This window comes from Lonchura striata, chromosome 7 (assembly GCF_050655825.1).
Source record: "Lonchura striata isolate lonStrDom1 chromosome 7, ASM5065582v1, whole genome shotgun sequence".
NCBI lineage: Eukaryota > Metazoa > Chordata > Aves > Passeriformes > Estrildidae > Lonchura > Lonchura striata.
Window position 1 is genome coordinate 17,860,685 of NC_140709.1, and position 15,085 is coordinate 17,875,769.

The following is a 15,085-nucleotide window of genomic DNA, read 5'->3' on the forward strand; positions in this document are numbered from 1 at the left end:
TTTCAAAGCAACTTAAAAATAAATCCAATTAAGAGGAGAAGGAGGTGGGGAGGGAGCTTGCAATCGCGAACTCTTAATCTGCCTACTATTGTTGGCAATGATCAAGGAGGAAAAACCATGCACTGCGATTGTATATCTGTACTTTCCAGACTACGATCAGCCAAGCAGACCGGAGTGCTTAGTATCAGAAAAAGACCGCAAAATAGGCAAAATATTTAGGGCACGAACAGGCAATTAATACGCGGCTGTGTCGGAGATCTTTAAGATTTAAAAAAATGTAAAACGATGGTAGGGAGACTGGGGGGGGGGGGGGGGGGGGGGGAAGGAAAAAAAAAAGATCCTCTTACCTGGAGATTTGGTACAAGAACCCGATAGGTTAGAGTAGCATCGATCCGATGTGTTTGCTGATGAATGGGGGCTCGGGTTAAGTGAAGGTGCCTATGATTTGAAATCATTCCAAGTTTTTGAAGGGAAGACTGACTGCAGCCTCTGCCATGTTGGAATTTCAAACCCAAAACAGCTGCTTTGCAAGGAGCCAGCATGCCAGCAGCTGGACGCCTGCGCAGAGCGCCGCCGAGCCAAATTCAAATCACTTTCACGCGAAGAGCCAAAGATCAGTTTTCAAAGGGGGAGCGGCGCGGGGGGCGGGGGCGCTCCGCGGTCCTGCGCGCCGGGGCCGCCGCTTCCCGCGGGGGCTGGCGGGGCGTCCGTGCCGCGGCTCCGCTCCCTCCGCGGGGCCGCGGGCCGGGGGCAGCGCGCAGCGCGCTCCCTGCGCGGCGGCAGCGGCGGCAGCGGGGCTCCCCTCGGGCGCGGCGGCGCGGGGCCGGGGCCTAGCGGCACCCGCGGGGCGGGCGGGCGGGCTCCGGCGGCGGAGCTGCCCCCGGCTGCGGCCGCCTCCGCTTCGCCGCGGCCGCCCCGCGTCTCCCCGCCTGGGGCCGGTGGGGCGTCCCGGCTCGGCCGGCAGCGGCCTGCGCGGCTGCCCCGGCCGCCGGCTCCTGCGCCGCGGCCCCGGGCGGGCGGGCGGCGTCGGGGCTCGCGGGTCGCCGCCGCCTCCCGCCCGAGGAAAATGGCCGGGGTGGAAGTGCCGTCCCGGCCCGAGCGGCGGGGCCGCGCAGCCGTGCGGGGCCCCGCGCCGCTCCCGGGGAGCCCCGGCCGCTGCCCGCCGGAGCCCGGCTCCTAGCAGCCGCGGAGAGGCGATCCCGGTAGCCGGCAATGGCTGAGGGGCCCCGGCAGCCACACCTCCCTCTCCCCGCACTTCCCAGCCCGGCTCGGCGGGGGATGGCAGGGAGCCAGCTCAGCTACCCCGGCCCACAGCTGCCGGGGACTCCCCTTGCATCAGAGGGATTCCCCGGGGGGGCTGTTGGACGGGCCGTGCGGCCGCCTCGTGCCGGCAGGGAAGGCGTACGGTGGCCAGGCGGCGGCACGGACCGGGCCCTGCCTCTCGCACTCGGGGCTCCCCAGCACCGGCTCTCCCCGCTCCAGCCCCGCACGGCTGCGCGCCGCTTCCCCGTCACCGCGGCTGCGGAAAGGGCAGTGAGAGCTTCCCACGAGACACATCCACGTTCTTGGGCTTGCACCTGATGGGACTGTTCAGAGCATTTTTACCTTCTCACAGGGAAGAAGCCGTGCTGTCCGGATGCTGTTCCTGGGCTCTGGTTTAGAGGACTGGAGTGGTTTCACTTCCTCGCTTCCTTGTCCTGCTGTGGAGTTAAGGATGGCTTCGGAGGGTTGTTTGTCCGTCCTGGATATAGAGGAGACCGATTAAATTTTCTTAGTAAAAATGGAAGATGTAGAGGCAGTTAAGGCTCTGGAGGAGGAAGGGGAGACCAGACCCAGGGGATTAGCATCTGGAGGAGTTGGAATAAGCTCATTTCTTGTCTGTTTCCCTTTGCAGTAATATAGTAGGCCTAAATAATACTCTGAACTAGTTGCCAGCAGAAGCTGCTGTGAGCTGTCAGCCAGTCCCTATCCTACCCAGGTAATGGAGAGGGAAAAGAAAGAACAGGAAAGCCTGTCTGGTTGATGCATGCAGTGATTTAGTTAATCCAAAATGGTTTTTACCTGCTGGTGAAAATAGGCACCTTTCACACTTTTGGAAGGCTGTAGCCAGCCTGTATGACAAGACTGTGCCTAAAGATTGGAAATAAAAAGAGCAAAAGGGCTAGACAGACTTCTGCTTATTAAGAATATGGAAGGTGTTCCTGGCTCACTTGGACAGCTAAGGATAACTAGTTACTGCTACACAAGGAGAGCACTGCCAGTTAAATAACAAAAGTATCCTGAAACAAGGAGCTGGTTTGGAGCAGATATTGCTTTTGCTTCCCAGTATGTCCGAAGTATAACAAAACATACACAGGAAAATACAGTTAAACTGAATTTTGGGATGTAGAGAGCTATTTTTAGAACTTGCAACATAGCTATAGCAACAGGAGTCTATTGAAATAGCTTTAGACAGCTGTCCTGAGCAGCCAGCAGGCGACACCCAGCCACAGCACCCGCTGTGGTCCAGTCTGCACCGTGCTCTTCTGACACCTTTTCCATGCCCTCAACATCGGGTGGCTCTGAGCAGCGGGCCCAGAGGCTGGGTCAGCCCATTACCTGTGCACACAGCTGCTCATCGTCCCTTCTACAAGGGCTTGTGGGTATTAAGCAGCCACCTTGGCAAGCAGATAACTGCTCCAAATGCAGGCAACACATCAGTAGCCCCTGGTATCCCCTAATTTGACCCACCTACACAAGTTACATTTAGCAGTCTCTGATGCTGACATCTGCAGCACAGCATATTGCCTCTGCTAGTGTTGCCAGCATCAGGCACTAAGTCATCACAATCCCAGGGTCATGAGCTTGGTCTAAAAATCATCGTAAAACATAAAAAGGATTCTTTTGTCTTTGCTACTTTAGGCATCTGGATTCTTTTCCCATAGTTTTTTTTCGCAAATCATGGTACTATGCACGCTTTCTCTCAAGAGAAAGATGAGTTTCTTGGTCAGTTACAGAGTTCTGTGACTTGTACCTGTAGGAAACCAACTGGCAATTACCATAAGGCTTTAGTCAATAAACACAAGTGCTTTTTAAACTTTTTAACCTAGAAAGAAAGTGTTTAACAATCTTTGTATTTCATTAACCTCAGTATTTTAATTTTATATACCTTTTTTTTTCCTCCAGGCTTCTCCTGACACATCAAAATAACACAAATTGAAACAATAGACATGGAGCATATATTTGTATGGGTTGACATTCATCTCTGTGCAGAAGGTCAACATAAGACTTACATACTATATTAAGTTCTTATTTTGAGATGTGAATTAGGATGAAGTGAAGGCCTTGTTGGGCTCATCTGTACATGGATAAATTCCACTCCTTGGTTAAAGTGACACCAGTGCTGATCCTTCTGAATGGGAAATTCTCATAGACTTTAAAACTGGGAATGTTTCTTGGAGCCTGTTTCAACATCTAGGTGAAACGTTTACAATGAAATTCAAAACCACATAAAACTTGCCTGGTTTTGGGTTTTGTTACAAACTCCAAACTTGGACTAGATATTTGAAAGGTTCACAGACCTTTTCAGCAAATCTAGATTAATATCATTTAAGCCAAGCGAATTGTGGAAACAAAACAAAAATAACAGAAAACAAAGAATAAAACTATCTAAGTATGCTCCTATGGGAGGGATGTTGATGTGATGCATGTGAACTTTGTAGTCTCTACTTGGTAGGTCTACTAAAGGCTTTTAAGAATTATAATAAAAACAACAATGTTCAGAGATATATTCTTTAGTGATTTAAATTATATTGATTTTATTTGTAAATTAAAGCAAGTTTTCAAAATGGCAATGTCTGAGTTCTCCTAATGCTGAAATTTGGCAGCACCTGTATCCCCCTTGTGTGCTGGAAGTACAGACCTCCCTGGAAGTGCAGACCTCCAGGGCAGGACCTCCTGCTTGTCTCCCTCCCTCTGTGCTGGGGAATCCCTCCTAGTCTCCCATCCTCAGACCTCATGTGAGGCAACCACAGCTGTCATTGCATACTAGGATGTGCTGCAATAAACAGGCTGTAAGTGTTCTTTTTTGGAGTTTTGGTCACTGGCGATTATGTATTATTTTATTCCTTTGTGAGGAGCACAATCTGTTTAAGAGCTCAGGCAACTCAAATCAGATGTTTATACCATCTGGATCCCCACTGAGCAGCCTCTCTGTCCCACATCCTGGGACATTTCCAGAATGTGTGTGGCAGGATAGCCCCTCCTGGGCCTCCCTTTTCTCTCTGGCTGGAGTGACCATCATACAGAACTCCAGTCTCTGCAGCTCAAGATTCACTTGCTGCCTTTTCAGACCACAGTCTTGTGTGTCAGCATGAGTTTAATGGATGCCTCAGCTAGCTGGAGCTCATATTCCAAGAGGTAATGACACCTGTGTAGACCCTAAAGTATTTTTAAATATAGATCAAAAGTAATTGTCTCTTTTTTGCATACTAACAACTAACATTTAGTTGAACTAATGCCATAAAGAAGTCCCATAGTAAACAATGGGATAATGGTTAAACACAGAGTAATACATACCAAATATTGTTACACATTACTTCTAGGTTCTTCCCAGGAGATTGCAAAGGATGAAATACCTTCTAGCCACAACACTGATCTGGACAGTTTCACCTCAAACACATCTAAGCCAGGAATGTGTAAAGTCTTCCTGGACTCCTTAGCACACAGCCTGCTGATTTAGGTACCGGCTGGTACCTAATCTAACAAAACATCACTTGATCTCTCAAACTAAAAGAGGGTATGCTTAGATTAGATATTAAGAAGAAATTTTTTACTGTGAAAAAATAGACACTGGAGTGGATCACCCAGAAAAGCTGTGAATGCCTCATCCCCAGAGGTGTTCAAGGCCATGCTTGGTGAGACTTTTGAGTAACCAGTTCTAGTGGGAGGTGTCCCTGCCCATGGCAGGGGAATTGGAACTAGACAAACTTTTAGGTCCCTTCCAACCCAAATCCCTCTATGATTCTATGACTATTGGCCATGTTTAGTGTAATTCCTGACTGTATGAAACAGAAAAAAAATTATATCGAGAACATCTGTCCATAGAGGCACTTTTACATCTTAGCTGTGCCAGTGCAAAAATAGATGATTTCTATGATTGTAACTACTTTGGGTTAGATTCTGGGGCTTTAAGAGATAGCATCTCCAATATTTTTGTTCTCTTCTTTGTACATTTCCATTTCTGTATTAAACAATCACCTTGATTTCAGTGAGATTTCTGGACAAACCCTTTATTGCTCATTCTCTACCATCTTGCTGAATATTTGATGCTTTTGGCATCATACAAGTATCAGTCCTCTGAAGTCACTTCTATTTTCCATTTTAGTCCTGGAGGAGAAGTTGTTCACAGTATCCAACAAAAAATATTAATTTAGCAAGTGCTCTGTATGACAGAACAATATATAGATGTTTGTCACATGAATATCTGAAAAGACATATACCTTCTGGCATTTTTTGAATTTTGAGTGCTTAATATTTTTTACCCTGGTCATAAATGCATTTTTACTACAATTTCTCCAATTATTTTAAAGCAAGCTTTAATACAGAAAGTCCCTCTTGGGGAACTTTAGGAAGGAATTGAATGTTTTTAGGGCTTTTTTTCTTTGTCTTTTGTTTTTCACAATCTTGTTCATTAAGTGCTTAAGAACCACACTAATCTCTGTAGTTTGACTTAATAAATACATTAATAACTTGTTCTCACTTAAAAAACATTCTCCTTATTTGAACTAGAAGAGGATGAGGTGCCCACACAAGGCCAGAAAAAATCAGAGACATTTAACGGTCCAACAAAGACCAAGACAAAGTAACGACAGCTAAAAATATGTTCTCCCTCTTTTTCCTGTCTCTAACTCCTTCATAGGCAAATATTCTCTTTGCCTTGGTGCCAGCATCTTTCTCCCTGTTTCCATACGTTAATCACAGTCGTTCCCATGTGCACCCCTGTCTAATACCTGTCTCATTCACAAGTCCTTGTCCTAAACTACCATCACATTTTATGACCTTTGACTTTTGCCTTTTTCCTGTGTCTGGACACATTTTCTTTTGTTGTTTTTCTTTCTTTCACTTTCCTTGATGGTCTCCCTCTTCTGAATTCTAATCAAGCTGCTTCTTATTCCATGTTTTCTGGTGATTTGTAGGAGGAAGACTAAGAACATCTGATGGACACCCTTATTATCTTTGTATTTCTCTTTAGCACCACTGGCAACTGAAAAGAGAAAACTGAGAGCAAGTCCTGCTCAGATCTGCAAGCCCCAGGAAAGGATACACCTACTGCACACAGAACTTTTGACAAAGTATGCAAACAATTTTACTGAGGCTCAGATTTCTCCACACTGAGGAAGACTTTTATAGGCTGGTGGTAGAGGAATATGCTTTCCCAAGCACCAAGCCTGACTACAAGCCATTAGTCAACAAAATATTTCAGAAATTTCTTAACTTGAGCAAACCAGATTTTCCCTCAGTGCATTCTGAGAATCAGCTGACCATATTTGCTGAAAGTTTTAAAAAACAGCCCAAGGCACATATTTGGCATGAAAATTGCTGCCCAATTGTTTATGTTTGACAAACTAATGAGCAACAGGTTCTTACAATGAAACTTTGACTAAGTATCCCACTAGAAAACCCACAATTAATGATTACCAATAACAGAAATGTATTTTACATAATGCTTAATACTTAATAACTTAATTTAGACAATGCCTAGGAAAAAAAAAAAAACCCACAAAATTTTATCTTGGAGAGAAAGTGGAACAGGGAATGGTAAAAAAATCAAACAATAGTATGCTTGCAATTTTTTTCCCAAGTGCTTTTTCCAAGCCTTGATATCGAAAAATCTTTGTATCTCATCTTGGAATGTACATTAAAATATATCTCATTTACTCTACAATGGAATCAACCTAAAAATTAAAGGGGACAAAAATGTAGCACAGCAGTGGACTTGCTCAAAGTCACACATGCATGTGAAAAGGCTTCCCTAAAAAATTACATGCCATAGGATCTGCATGTCTGATAAAATACCCACAGGGTTTTATTTGCTCTTGCTTTAGAAGCAAACTTTTATTCACTTTTTTTCTTTTAATATCTAAAATTTCCCTTACTCTAAGACAAATATCCTCCTCTAAGTAACACCCCGACACTATGTTATTGATCTTCACAGTAAGAAATTATTTTAATAGTAAAAGTAAAACAAGGTTTATGACTTATAATACTATATATATATATATATAATAATTAATTATTAATGTTTTAAACATTGCCTTTGGTGTTGATCTGGGTGTATTCTAGCCTTGAAATAATATTATAAATCTATCTGAGCCGTCATCTCTAAAGTTTTTCATTCTGTACAGGTTTTTAAACAAGTGAAATATTTTTTTTTAATTCTTGCTAGGTATTAATTGTTTAGAATGTCATGTTTATGAGCCTTTATCAAATATCCAAAATAAAATACATTTCCAATGTGCCAAAGCACCAACATTTCAGACAAGCTTATTTTACATTTTTGAAGAAAGAAAACATTATTCAAACATCTCTATTCAGATAACCTAAGCAACGCAGCTGTTCTACATATGCTATTCTTCCATTGCAAGAAACATATTGTCTCACTTAGAAGATAAAGAACTTAGCAAAGTAAATTAATGCTACTGGGTTTTGTGCTATTCAAAGGAGCATCCTTCGCCACTGTGTGTAATATAACAATTAAATCTTGCTAACTTGTACTTTCTTCTTCTAGCTTCCTTAGAAAGATCAAACTTGCTAAATGCACAGCACAGACTTCAGTCAACAAGGCACTTAAGTATGTGCTTAATTTTGTGCACATGAGTAATCACGTTACAGTAAATGGAACTTGAATGCTCAGAGTTAAGCACACACTTAAGTGCTTTGCTGGATCAGGGCCAGAGCATGACAACTTGCAGGTCATTCTTACTGCACAGTAAGACATCACAAACTTTAAAAATCCTTTAAAAAGCTTCTCCCCATTTCAAATCAACAATATCAAAAGCAAGGACAAAAATTAGTAGATGCTGCATTCTTTTCTTCTGTTACAAGTCACTAAACTGGCAGCAGTACTTATACCAAATTACCAATACAATAAATTCTCTTAATAAGTATCCATAAAATTACAATGTATTTTAAAGATCATAGTTTATAATTCTGTTCTCATAAGACCATTAGACACATGAGTCTTTTTAATTTTAAAAGACCTGCTAGTAGTTCTCACAAAAGAATTTATTCAAGACCTTGACCTTAAATTGATACAATTGCACAACTTAATCAGAATTAAACATGAGTCAAAGTACCTCAGAATATTATCTTGGGGGTCAACATAGCCTACAGCAGCCAGGCAGAGGATGCCATTAGTACCACAACCTTGGGTGTATAGGATTCTGATTCTGGGGATACAATATGCCAAACTAATTGTTTTTATTATATGGGTTTTGCCAATTATTATGGCAAATATATGGCGAGGATATTGTTAACGACATTTTTTCTTTCCATGCAGCTGGAAGGGTAGTTAAATACTCTAAGACTCTTCAATTCAGCAGCTTTCTAATGCAATGAAACTTTATACCCACTGTGTTACACAATTACTTAATTTTTTTGCTAAATTGGCATGGTTCAGTACTTATACAGGACTGTTTCTCTTTTCAGTACATGAAATTATTTTTTTTTTTTTTTTTAGGATCCAAAACTACATTTTAGATCCAAATTTGCCTGACTGTTGACAGCATTCAGATACAGGGAGCTTCTATGTTTTTCCAACACATAAGTTTCTTCACAAAAATTAGCAGGATGAAACAGCAAGTAAGGACACATTGCCAAGTCTGGTTTTCTACCTATCTACAAAGCAGTTTTCACACTTTCCATGACTGTGAATGTCCTTCTTTTTCTATCTTTTAAAATTTAATTAGGAAGAACTGAAAAATCCTTCTCTATACTGAGAGTGTTTGTATTGGGGGAGGAGGATGTCAAGGAACCAAAAGCACATTCCAAGCCAATTCTGATCTCATTTACAGGGATGAAAATCTGGAATTAATCCACTGAGTTTAACAGACACGTTCTGGGCTTACGTAGATGAGATCTTACATTTATAAGTGAAATCAGTGTTTTCTCCTCTGACATTCATATGCCTCAAACCAGAAACATTTCCTGAATTTAAAGGAAAAAAAAAAAAAAAAAAAGGCCAAATCATCCAGTTGGGAAGACTGGCATAATTCCATTGAAGTTAATGGTGCTGTAGTAATTTACATTAGCTGATGATCCAGATGAAAGTATATAAAAGTTTTCAGAGCAGGCTTCTTTCATTTAAAATTGCATTATGTTAGGTGCACAGTTGATGCTCAGAATTAATGTGCAAGTTGTTAATCTCGCTAGACCTGGATTTAAAATTAGACAATGCAATAATTAGTTTGGCACTATCATTCTGCTACCTAGAGGGTAATAATGTAGGTCATAAAATACCAGTGATCAGCACAACTTTTCATACAAAACAAAGAATCTGTATTGAAGGAGAGGAAAGGAGGGAGGAGAGAAATTCAGAAATCAGTTGTTATCAGAGACCAAAGTGGGCTATGGGGTTCTGTGCCACATCACAAGATGCTGTGTTGTGTAGGTCTACTTATCTTTATCAGCTCCCAAATGCACAGGTGATTCTGCAGGGTATAAGTGACTCAAAGCTGTCTATAAGCTCTCTTTATGTTTTAAGTTGTATGTTTATTATTCTTCACAACTTTTTTATTAAGAATTTAGGAATATTATTTATTTTACAGTATTCTTTTATTTTTGCTTTTACTTGAAATATAAGCATTATGAGGCACAGTTTACAAATGTACAGAAATGTAACACTACAGTATATATATCTTGATTTCTTGACAAATGACTACTGGCAACATCAATAATTTAAAAGGAGAACAATGAAAATATAAAGGAATTGCATTTGTATATGTATAATTCTTTCTGTCCTGCCAGTCATTCTTGTTAGACTTTATATAAACATAAAGAAAATTATAAAATTATCAAGTCTGAACACTAGTCTTGATGAACACTTGCTTATATTTTGTTCTATCTAAATAGTCAGGATGCTTAAATGTAAACATTTTGTTGGTATTTCACATACACATCTATTAAGAAAACAACAATGCGATAATTTGTATACAATCAGGCTGTGTTTGTGTAAGATACCCAGCCGAGTTCAGTGAAGCTGAGAACATACACACAGGTGAACATATGTTTGAAGTATCTCTATGTCTCTTGTATGTATAGTATTAGAAAGTGCACATTCAATGTTACAGATGCATATATTCATAAATCATTTAAAGTTGTGCTTTTCATGTGGTGTGAGGCACAGATACAAACTTACTCATGATAATTATAGAACTGATGCTGATTTAGTCATTTCAAGAAAGCCATGGAGGCATAATTAGTGTCTGAATGGCCTCAATATTGCATTATTAGGAGGCTAGGGTGAAACTTGAAATGAGAACATCAAGGCTGATAAAAGAAAAGAAAACATGAAATACATACATAATTCATTCTGAGATATTATAAAGGTTTATAACCAGAAACAATAATTTGCAGAAGGCATCTCATGTACTCGAGCCAACTGCAATAATTTGGTCAACCTGTTTAAGATCAAATAGTATTCTTAGCTATTCTCAGTGGTATCTTTCTAATAAAGTAGCAGCAAACAGACACTGTTTGCTTCTGGTCACTTTTAAAGAATGTTCAGTTTATCAGTGGGGACTTTAATCTCAAGCTTCATAGAGTACAAAAAGAACATTGATCCTACTGTTTTGTCCTCTAGGCCACAAGGCATGCACATTTTTACATTCATTTGTCATAAAACAAAAAATACATTTTGCCCTTTGAAAATACCAAATGCCAGCTTTTAAACAAAATAATTTTCCATCACATTTTTCCCTTTCTTTTAACCTTTCCATCACTACCAACACCCCCCTTCTTTTTACCCCAGACTAATTTCCTCCCTCTGTTAATGCCTTTCCTCCATTTTAAGTACTAGTAAGAACTTTGCAGAATTCCTTGTTTTGGACCATTGTCAAACTGTTAAGGATTTGACAAGGTAGTTTGAATTAATCAGAACTCTTGACAATCCTCTTTCTAAATTTTCTTCTAGATAGGCTATAGGATATACAAATAATACCTTTTTACTCAAGTTAGACAAAGGAATGTGTGCTGTCAGCTGGGTTAGACCAAGTCTGCAGGTCCAAGAAGTGTTTCAAAACCCATCCTTTGCATATCATTTACTTCAAATTCATCTTCTTACCTTTACTTAAATAAATGTAATATGCAAGAAAAACTTGGCATTTCATCAATTATTACATACAGACCAAATGATTTTGTTATTTTTTCTGTACTTCTTTTTTGAAAACAATTTTTTTCATTTGCTAAAGTTGCCATTATTAGAAATGTGTTCAATAGCTTGCTTTCATAGTCACTGGATCGAGGGTCTATATCCAGTTCCCCACAAAGAATGCAAGGGTCATGCCTTCTCCATCTCTGGAGAGACAGTATATGGTGAGTGACTCCTCCTCACAAGCCCTGCTCAGTCTTTTAATTTAACATGAATGGGGTTTTGTTCTAGATTTTGTGTGATGGAGCCATGAAAAAACAACAGTATTTACTACACCAAAACTGTAGAAAAACTTGAAATTTGCTTTTGCTTCTCACCATCTGAAAGAACCAAGCAGGATATAAACTTCATTAAAAGTTATCCAGGGAAGATATGCATATCTGTGTCATCTCTCAAAACATGAAATATCTTTATGAAGAAAAAGTCAAGTGTGCAAGTTCCCAAATTCTTGGTGGTTTGAATTTTTGTGAGGAAGACGCGTACACAAATATGAAGTTATACCACCCTCTTCACTATCCATGGCTACCAAGGTTTAAATACACATTTGTATTTAATTTTCATTTAAAGTAGGCAAAATATAAGTTTTTACATCCTGTACCAGCTTGCAAAAACTTAGCTTTGGAGAAGACTTATTGACAGGATAACATTCTCAATCTTGAAACCACAGCGGTAGATCACAATTGACTACAAAAGAATGTTAAGACTCTCTACCCACCATCTAATGATGCACAACCCATTTCATTGTAGCCTTTTGTGCCTCACTGAGCTTGTTTTGAGAGTCTGAAGTTCATATGGAATGAAAGAATATTACAGTCACAACCAATAAGGACAATTGAGAAATATCAGATTGTGGCATATAGGATTTGATCTTGAAAAAACTAAAACTTCTTATGTGTCATTGTCTTTAGCAGTTATACACTCTGCACTAGAGAGAAACCAGCTTCTGCCTCTCTTTTTCCCCACCCTGTTTTATACTAGTAACCTTTAACTTTACAGGAGGAACTATTAACCACAGGAAGGAAGGGCTAAGTGTGTGACTATATGTAAAACTGCAAGCTAGATAACCAGCTGGTTATCTAGTAGTTAAAGCACTCACTTTCATTTTCAAAACATTTGACATGTTTATATTTATAGTATTATATATATTTAACATAAACTTCTCAACACATATAATACTTTTTTAAAATCTAAAATAGTTAATACTGCAATGTAACTTAGAATGATAGAATTGTCTTGTTTGGAAGATACCTCATCAAATACAGCCATTAACCTGGTGCTGCCACATCCATCACTAAATGATGTCCCAAGGAGCAACATCTACACGTCTTTTAAATGCCTCCTGGAATAGCAACTCAACCACTTTTTTTGGCACCCTGTTCCGATGCCTGACATGCTTTAGAAGATACCTTCTGGATGATATTTTAAAATAAATTCTGAGAAAAATAGCTATACACTAAAGCTGAAGGTAAGATTGTAGACTCTCTCATAATCTTGGACTTGATAGTATTTTTGAACTGTGATAATATTTTACTATTTCATAATCTATTATATTTCCAGTTATAAGTTGAAATAGTGTTGCCAGGATGTTGAGAGAGGTGATTTTTTACTTCTGCACAACCCTGGTGGGAAACATCTGGCCTGCTGGGTTAATTCCTGGTCATTCCTTGTCAAGAATCACAAAATCACTAGGTTGGAAGAGATCTTCAATATCATCAAGTCCAGCCCATGCCTAACACTGCAACAAAACCATAGCACCCAATGCCACATCAAATCATCAAATCTTTTTTTAAACCCATCCAGGGATGGTGACTCCACCATCTCCCCAGGCAGATCATTCCAGTACTTTACCACTCTTTCAGTAAAAAAAAAATTTTCCTAATTTCCAACCTGTATTTCCCTTGGTGCAGCTTAAGACTGTGTCCTCTCTTTCTGTCAGTTGCTGCCTGGAGAAAGGGACCAACCCCCACCTTTCAGGAGGTAATAGAGAGTGATAAAGTCACCTCTGAGGCTCCTTTTCTCCAGGTTAAATACCCCAGCTCCTCAGCCACTCCTCACAGGGTTTGTGTTCCAATCCCCTCTCCAGCCTCGTTGCCTCCTCTGTCTCAAGGTCCTTCCCAAGCTGAGGGGCCAGAACTGGACACAGCTCTCAAGGTGTGGCCTCACCAGTGCCAGGTACAGGGGCACAATGACCTCCCTGCTCCTGCTGGCCACACCATTCCTGACACGGGCCAGGAGGCCCCGGCCTTGTTGGCCACCAGGGCTCACTGCTGGCTCGTGCTCAGCTGCTGCTGACCAGCACCCCCAGGGCCCTTCCTGCCTGGGCACTGCCCAGCCACACCGTGCCCAGCCTATAATGCTGCAGGGGTTATTGTGGCCAGAATGCAGGAGTCAGCACTTGGACTTATTAAACCTCATCTTACTGGACTCTGCCCATCCATCCAACTGTTCCAGGTCTCTCTGCAGAGCTCTCCTACCTTCCAACAGATTGACACATGATCCCAGCTAAATGTCATCCACAAACTTACTGATGAAAGACTCAATCCCCTCATCCATGTCATCAAAGATATTAAACAGAATTGGCCCCAGCACAGACCCCAGAGGGACAGCACTGGTGAGTGTCCCCAGCTGGATGCAGACCATTCACCACCCTTCTCTGGGCCGGCCATCCAGCCAGTTCCTAACCCAGCACAGAGCTCCTGTCCCAGCCATGGGCTGCAGCTTTTCCAGGAGTGTGCTGTGGGAGACAGTGCCAAAGGCCTTGCTGAAGTCCAAATAAACAACACCCACAGCCTTTCCTGCATCCACCAGGTAGGTCACCTGGTCATAAAAGGACATCAGGTTGGTCAAACACAACCTACCCCTCCTAAACCCCTGCTGGCTGGGTCTGATACCCTGGCCATCCTGTAAGTGCTGTGTGATGACACTCAATACAAACTGTTCCATTACCTTACTGGTTACTGAGGTCAGAATAACTGGCCTAACCAGAATCCTCCTTCTCACCCTTTTTGTGAATGGGTGTCACATTGGCCAGCTTCCAGTCATCTGAAACCTCACCAGTGAGCCAGGACTGTTGGTAAATTATGGGGAGTAGCTTCACAAGCTCATCTGCCATCTCCTTCATCACCCTGGGGTGGAGCCCATCTCATCCCATAGATTTATGAACATCCAAGCAGCTCAGCAATTCTCTGACTGCCTCCTCCTGGATAACAGGGGGATCATTCTGCTCCCTGACACCATCTTCCAGCCCAGGAGGACAGCTGAGGACAAGCTGTTTTCCCACTAAAGACTGAGGCAAAGAAGGCATTAAGAACTTCCACTTTCTCCTCATCTGCAGTTACTAAGTTCCCTCCCAGACCCAGTGGAGAACAAAGGTTGGACTTACCCTTCCTTTTGCTGTTTTATCCTTTACAAAAGTTGCCAAATTACATTCAAACTTAGCTTTGGCTTCTCTGATTTTTTCCTGCATGGAAAAGAAAGAAGGAAAGATACAGACTTACTGAGGCTCATCCAGCAACAGGCCAAGGAGGTAATTAAGGCGCTGGAGCATCTTTATGAGGAGAGGCTGAGAGAGATGAATGCTCATTGTCTCACCAGTGTGTATAAAAACCTTAAGAGAGAGCAAAAAGTAAATCAGGCCAATGGTATTTGGTGGAATGACAAGAGGACACAAATTGAAAG

At 41.5% G+C, this 15,085-nt stretch overlaps 1 protein-coding gene across 10 annotated transcripts in view; it reads right to left on the reverse strand.

Moving 5' to 3' along the window:
• Window positions 1-15,085, reverse strand: part of FIGN (fidgetin, microtubule severing factor) — a 127,206-nt gene that overhangs the window by 103,682 nt on the left and 8,439 nt on the right. For 8 of the 10 annotated variants that reach the window (XM_021528570.3, XM_085584325.1, XM_085584321.1 and 5 more), the window contains exon 1: window positions 348-732. The gene's annotated coding sequence lies outside the window, so the exon portion shown is untranslated. Of the gene's footprint in view, window positions 1-347; window positions 733-1,605; window positions 1,742-14,789; window positions 14,806-14,904; window positions 15,015-15,085 lie in introns of those variants that run through there. The other 2 variants (XM_085584324.1, XM_077785000.2) reach the window with 2 other exon arrangements.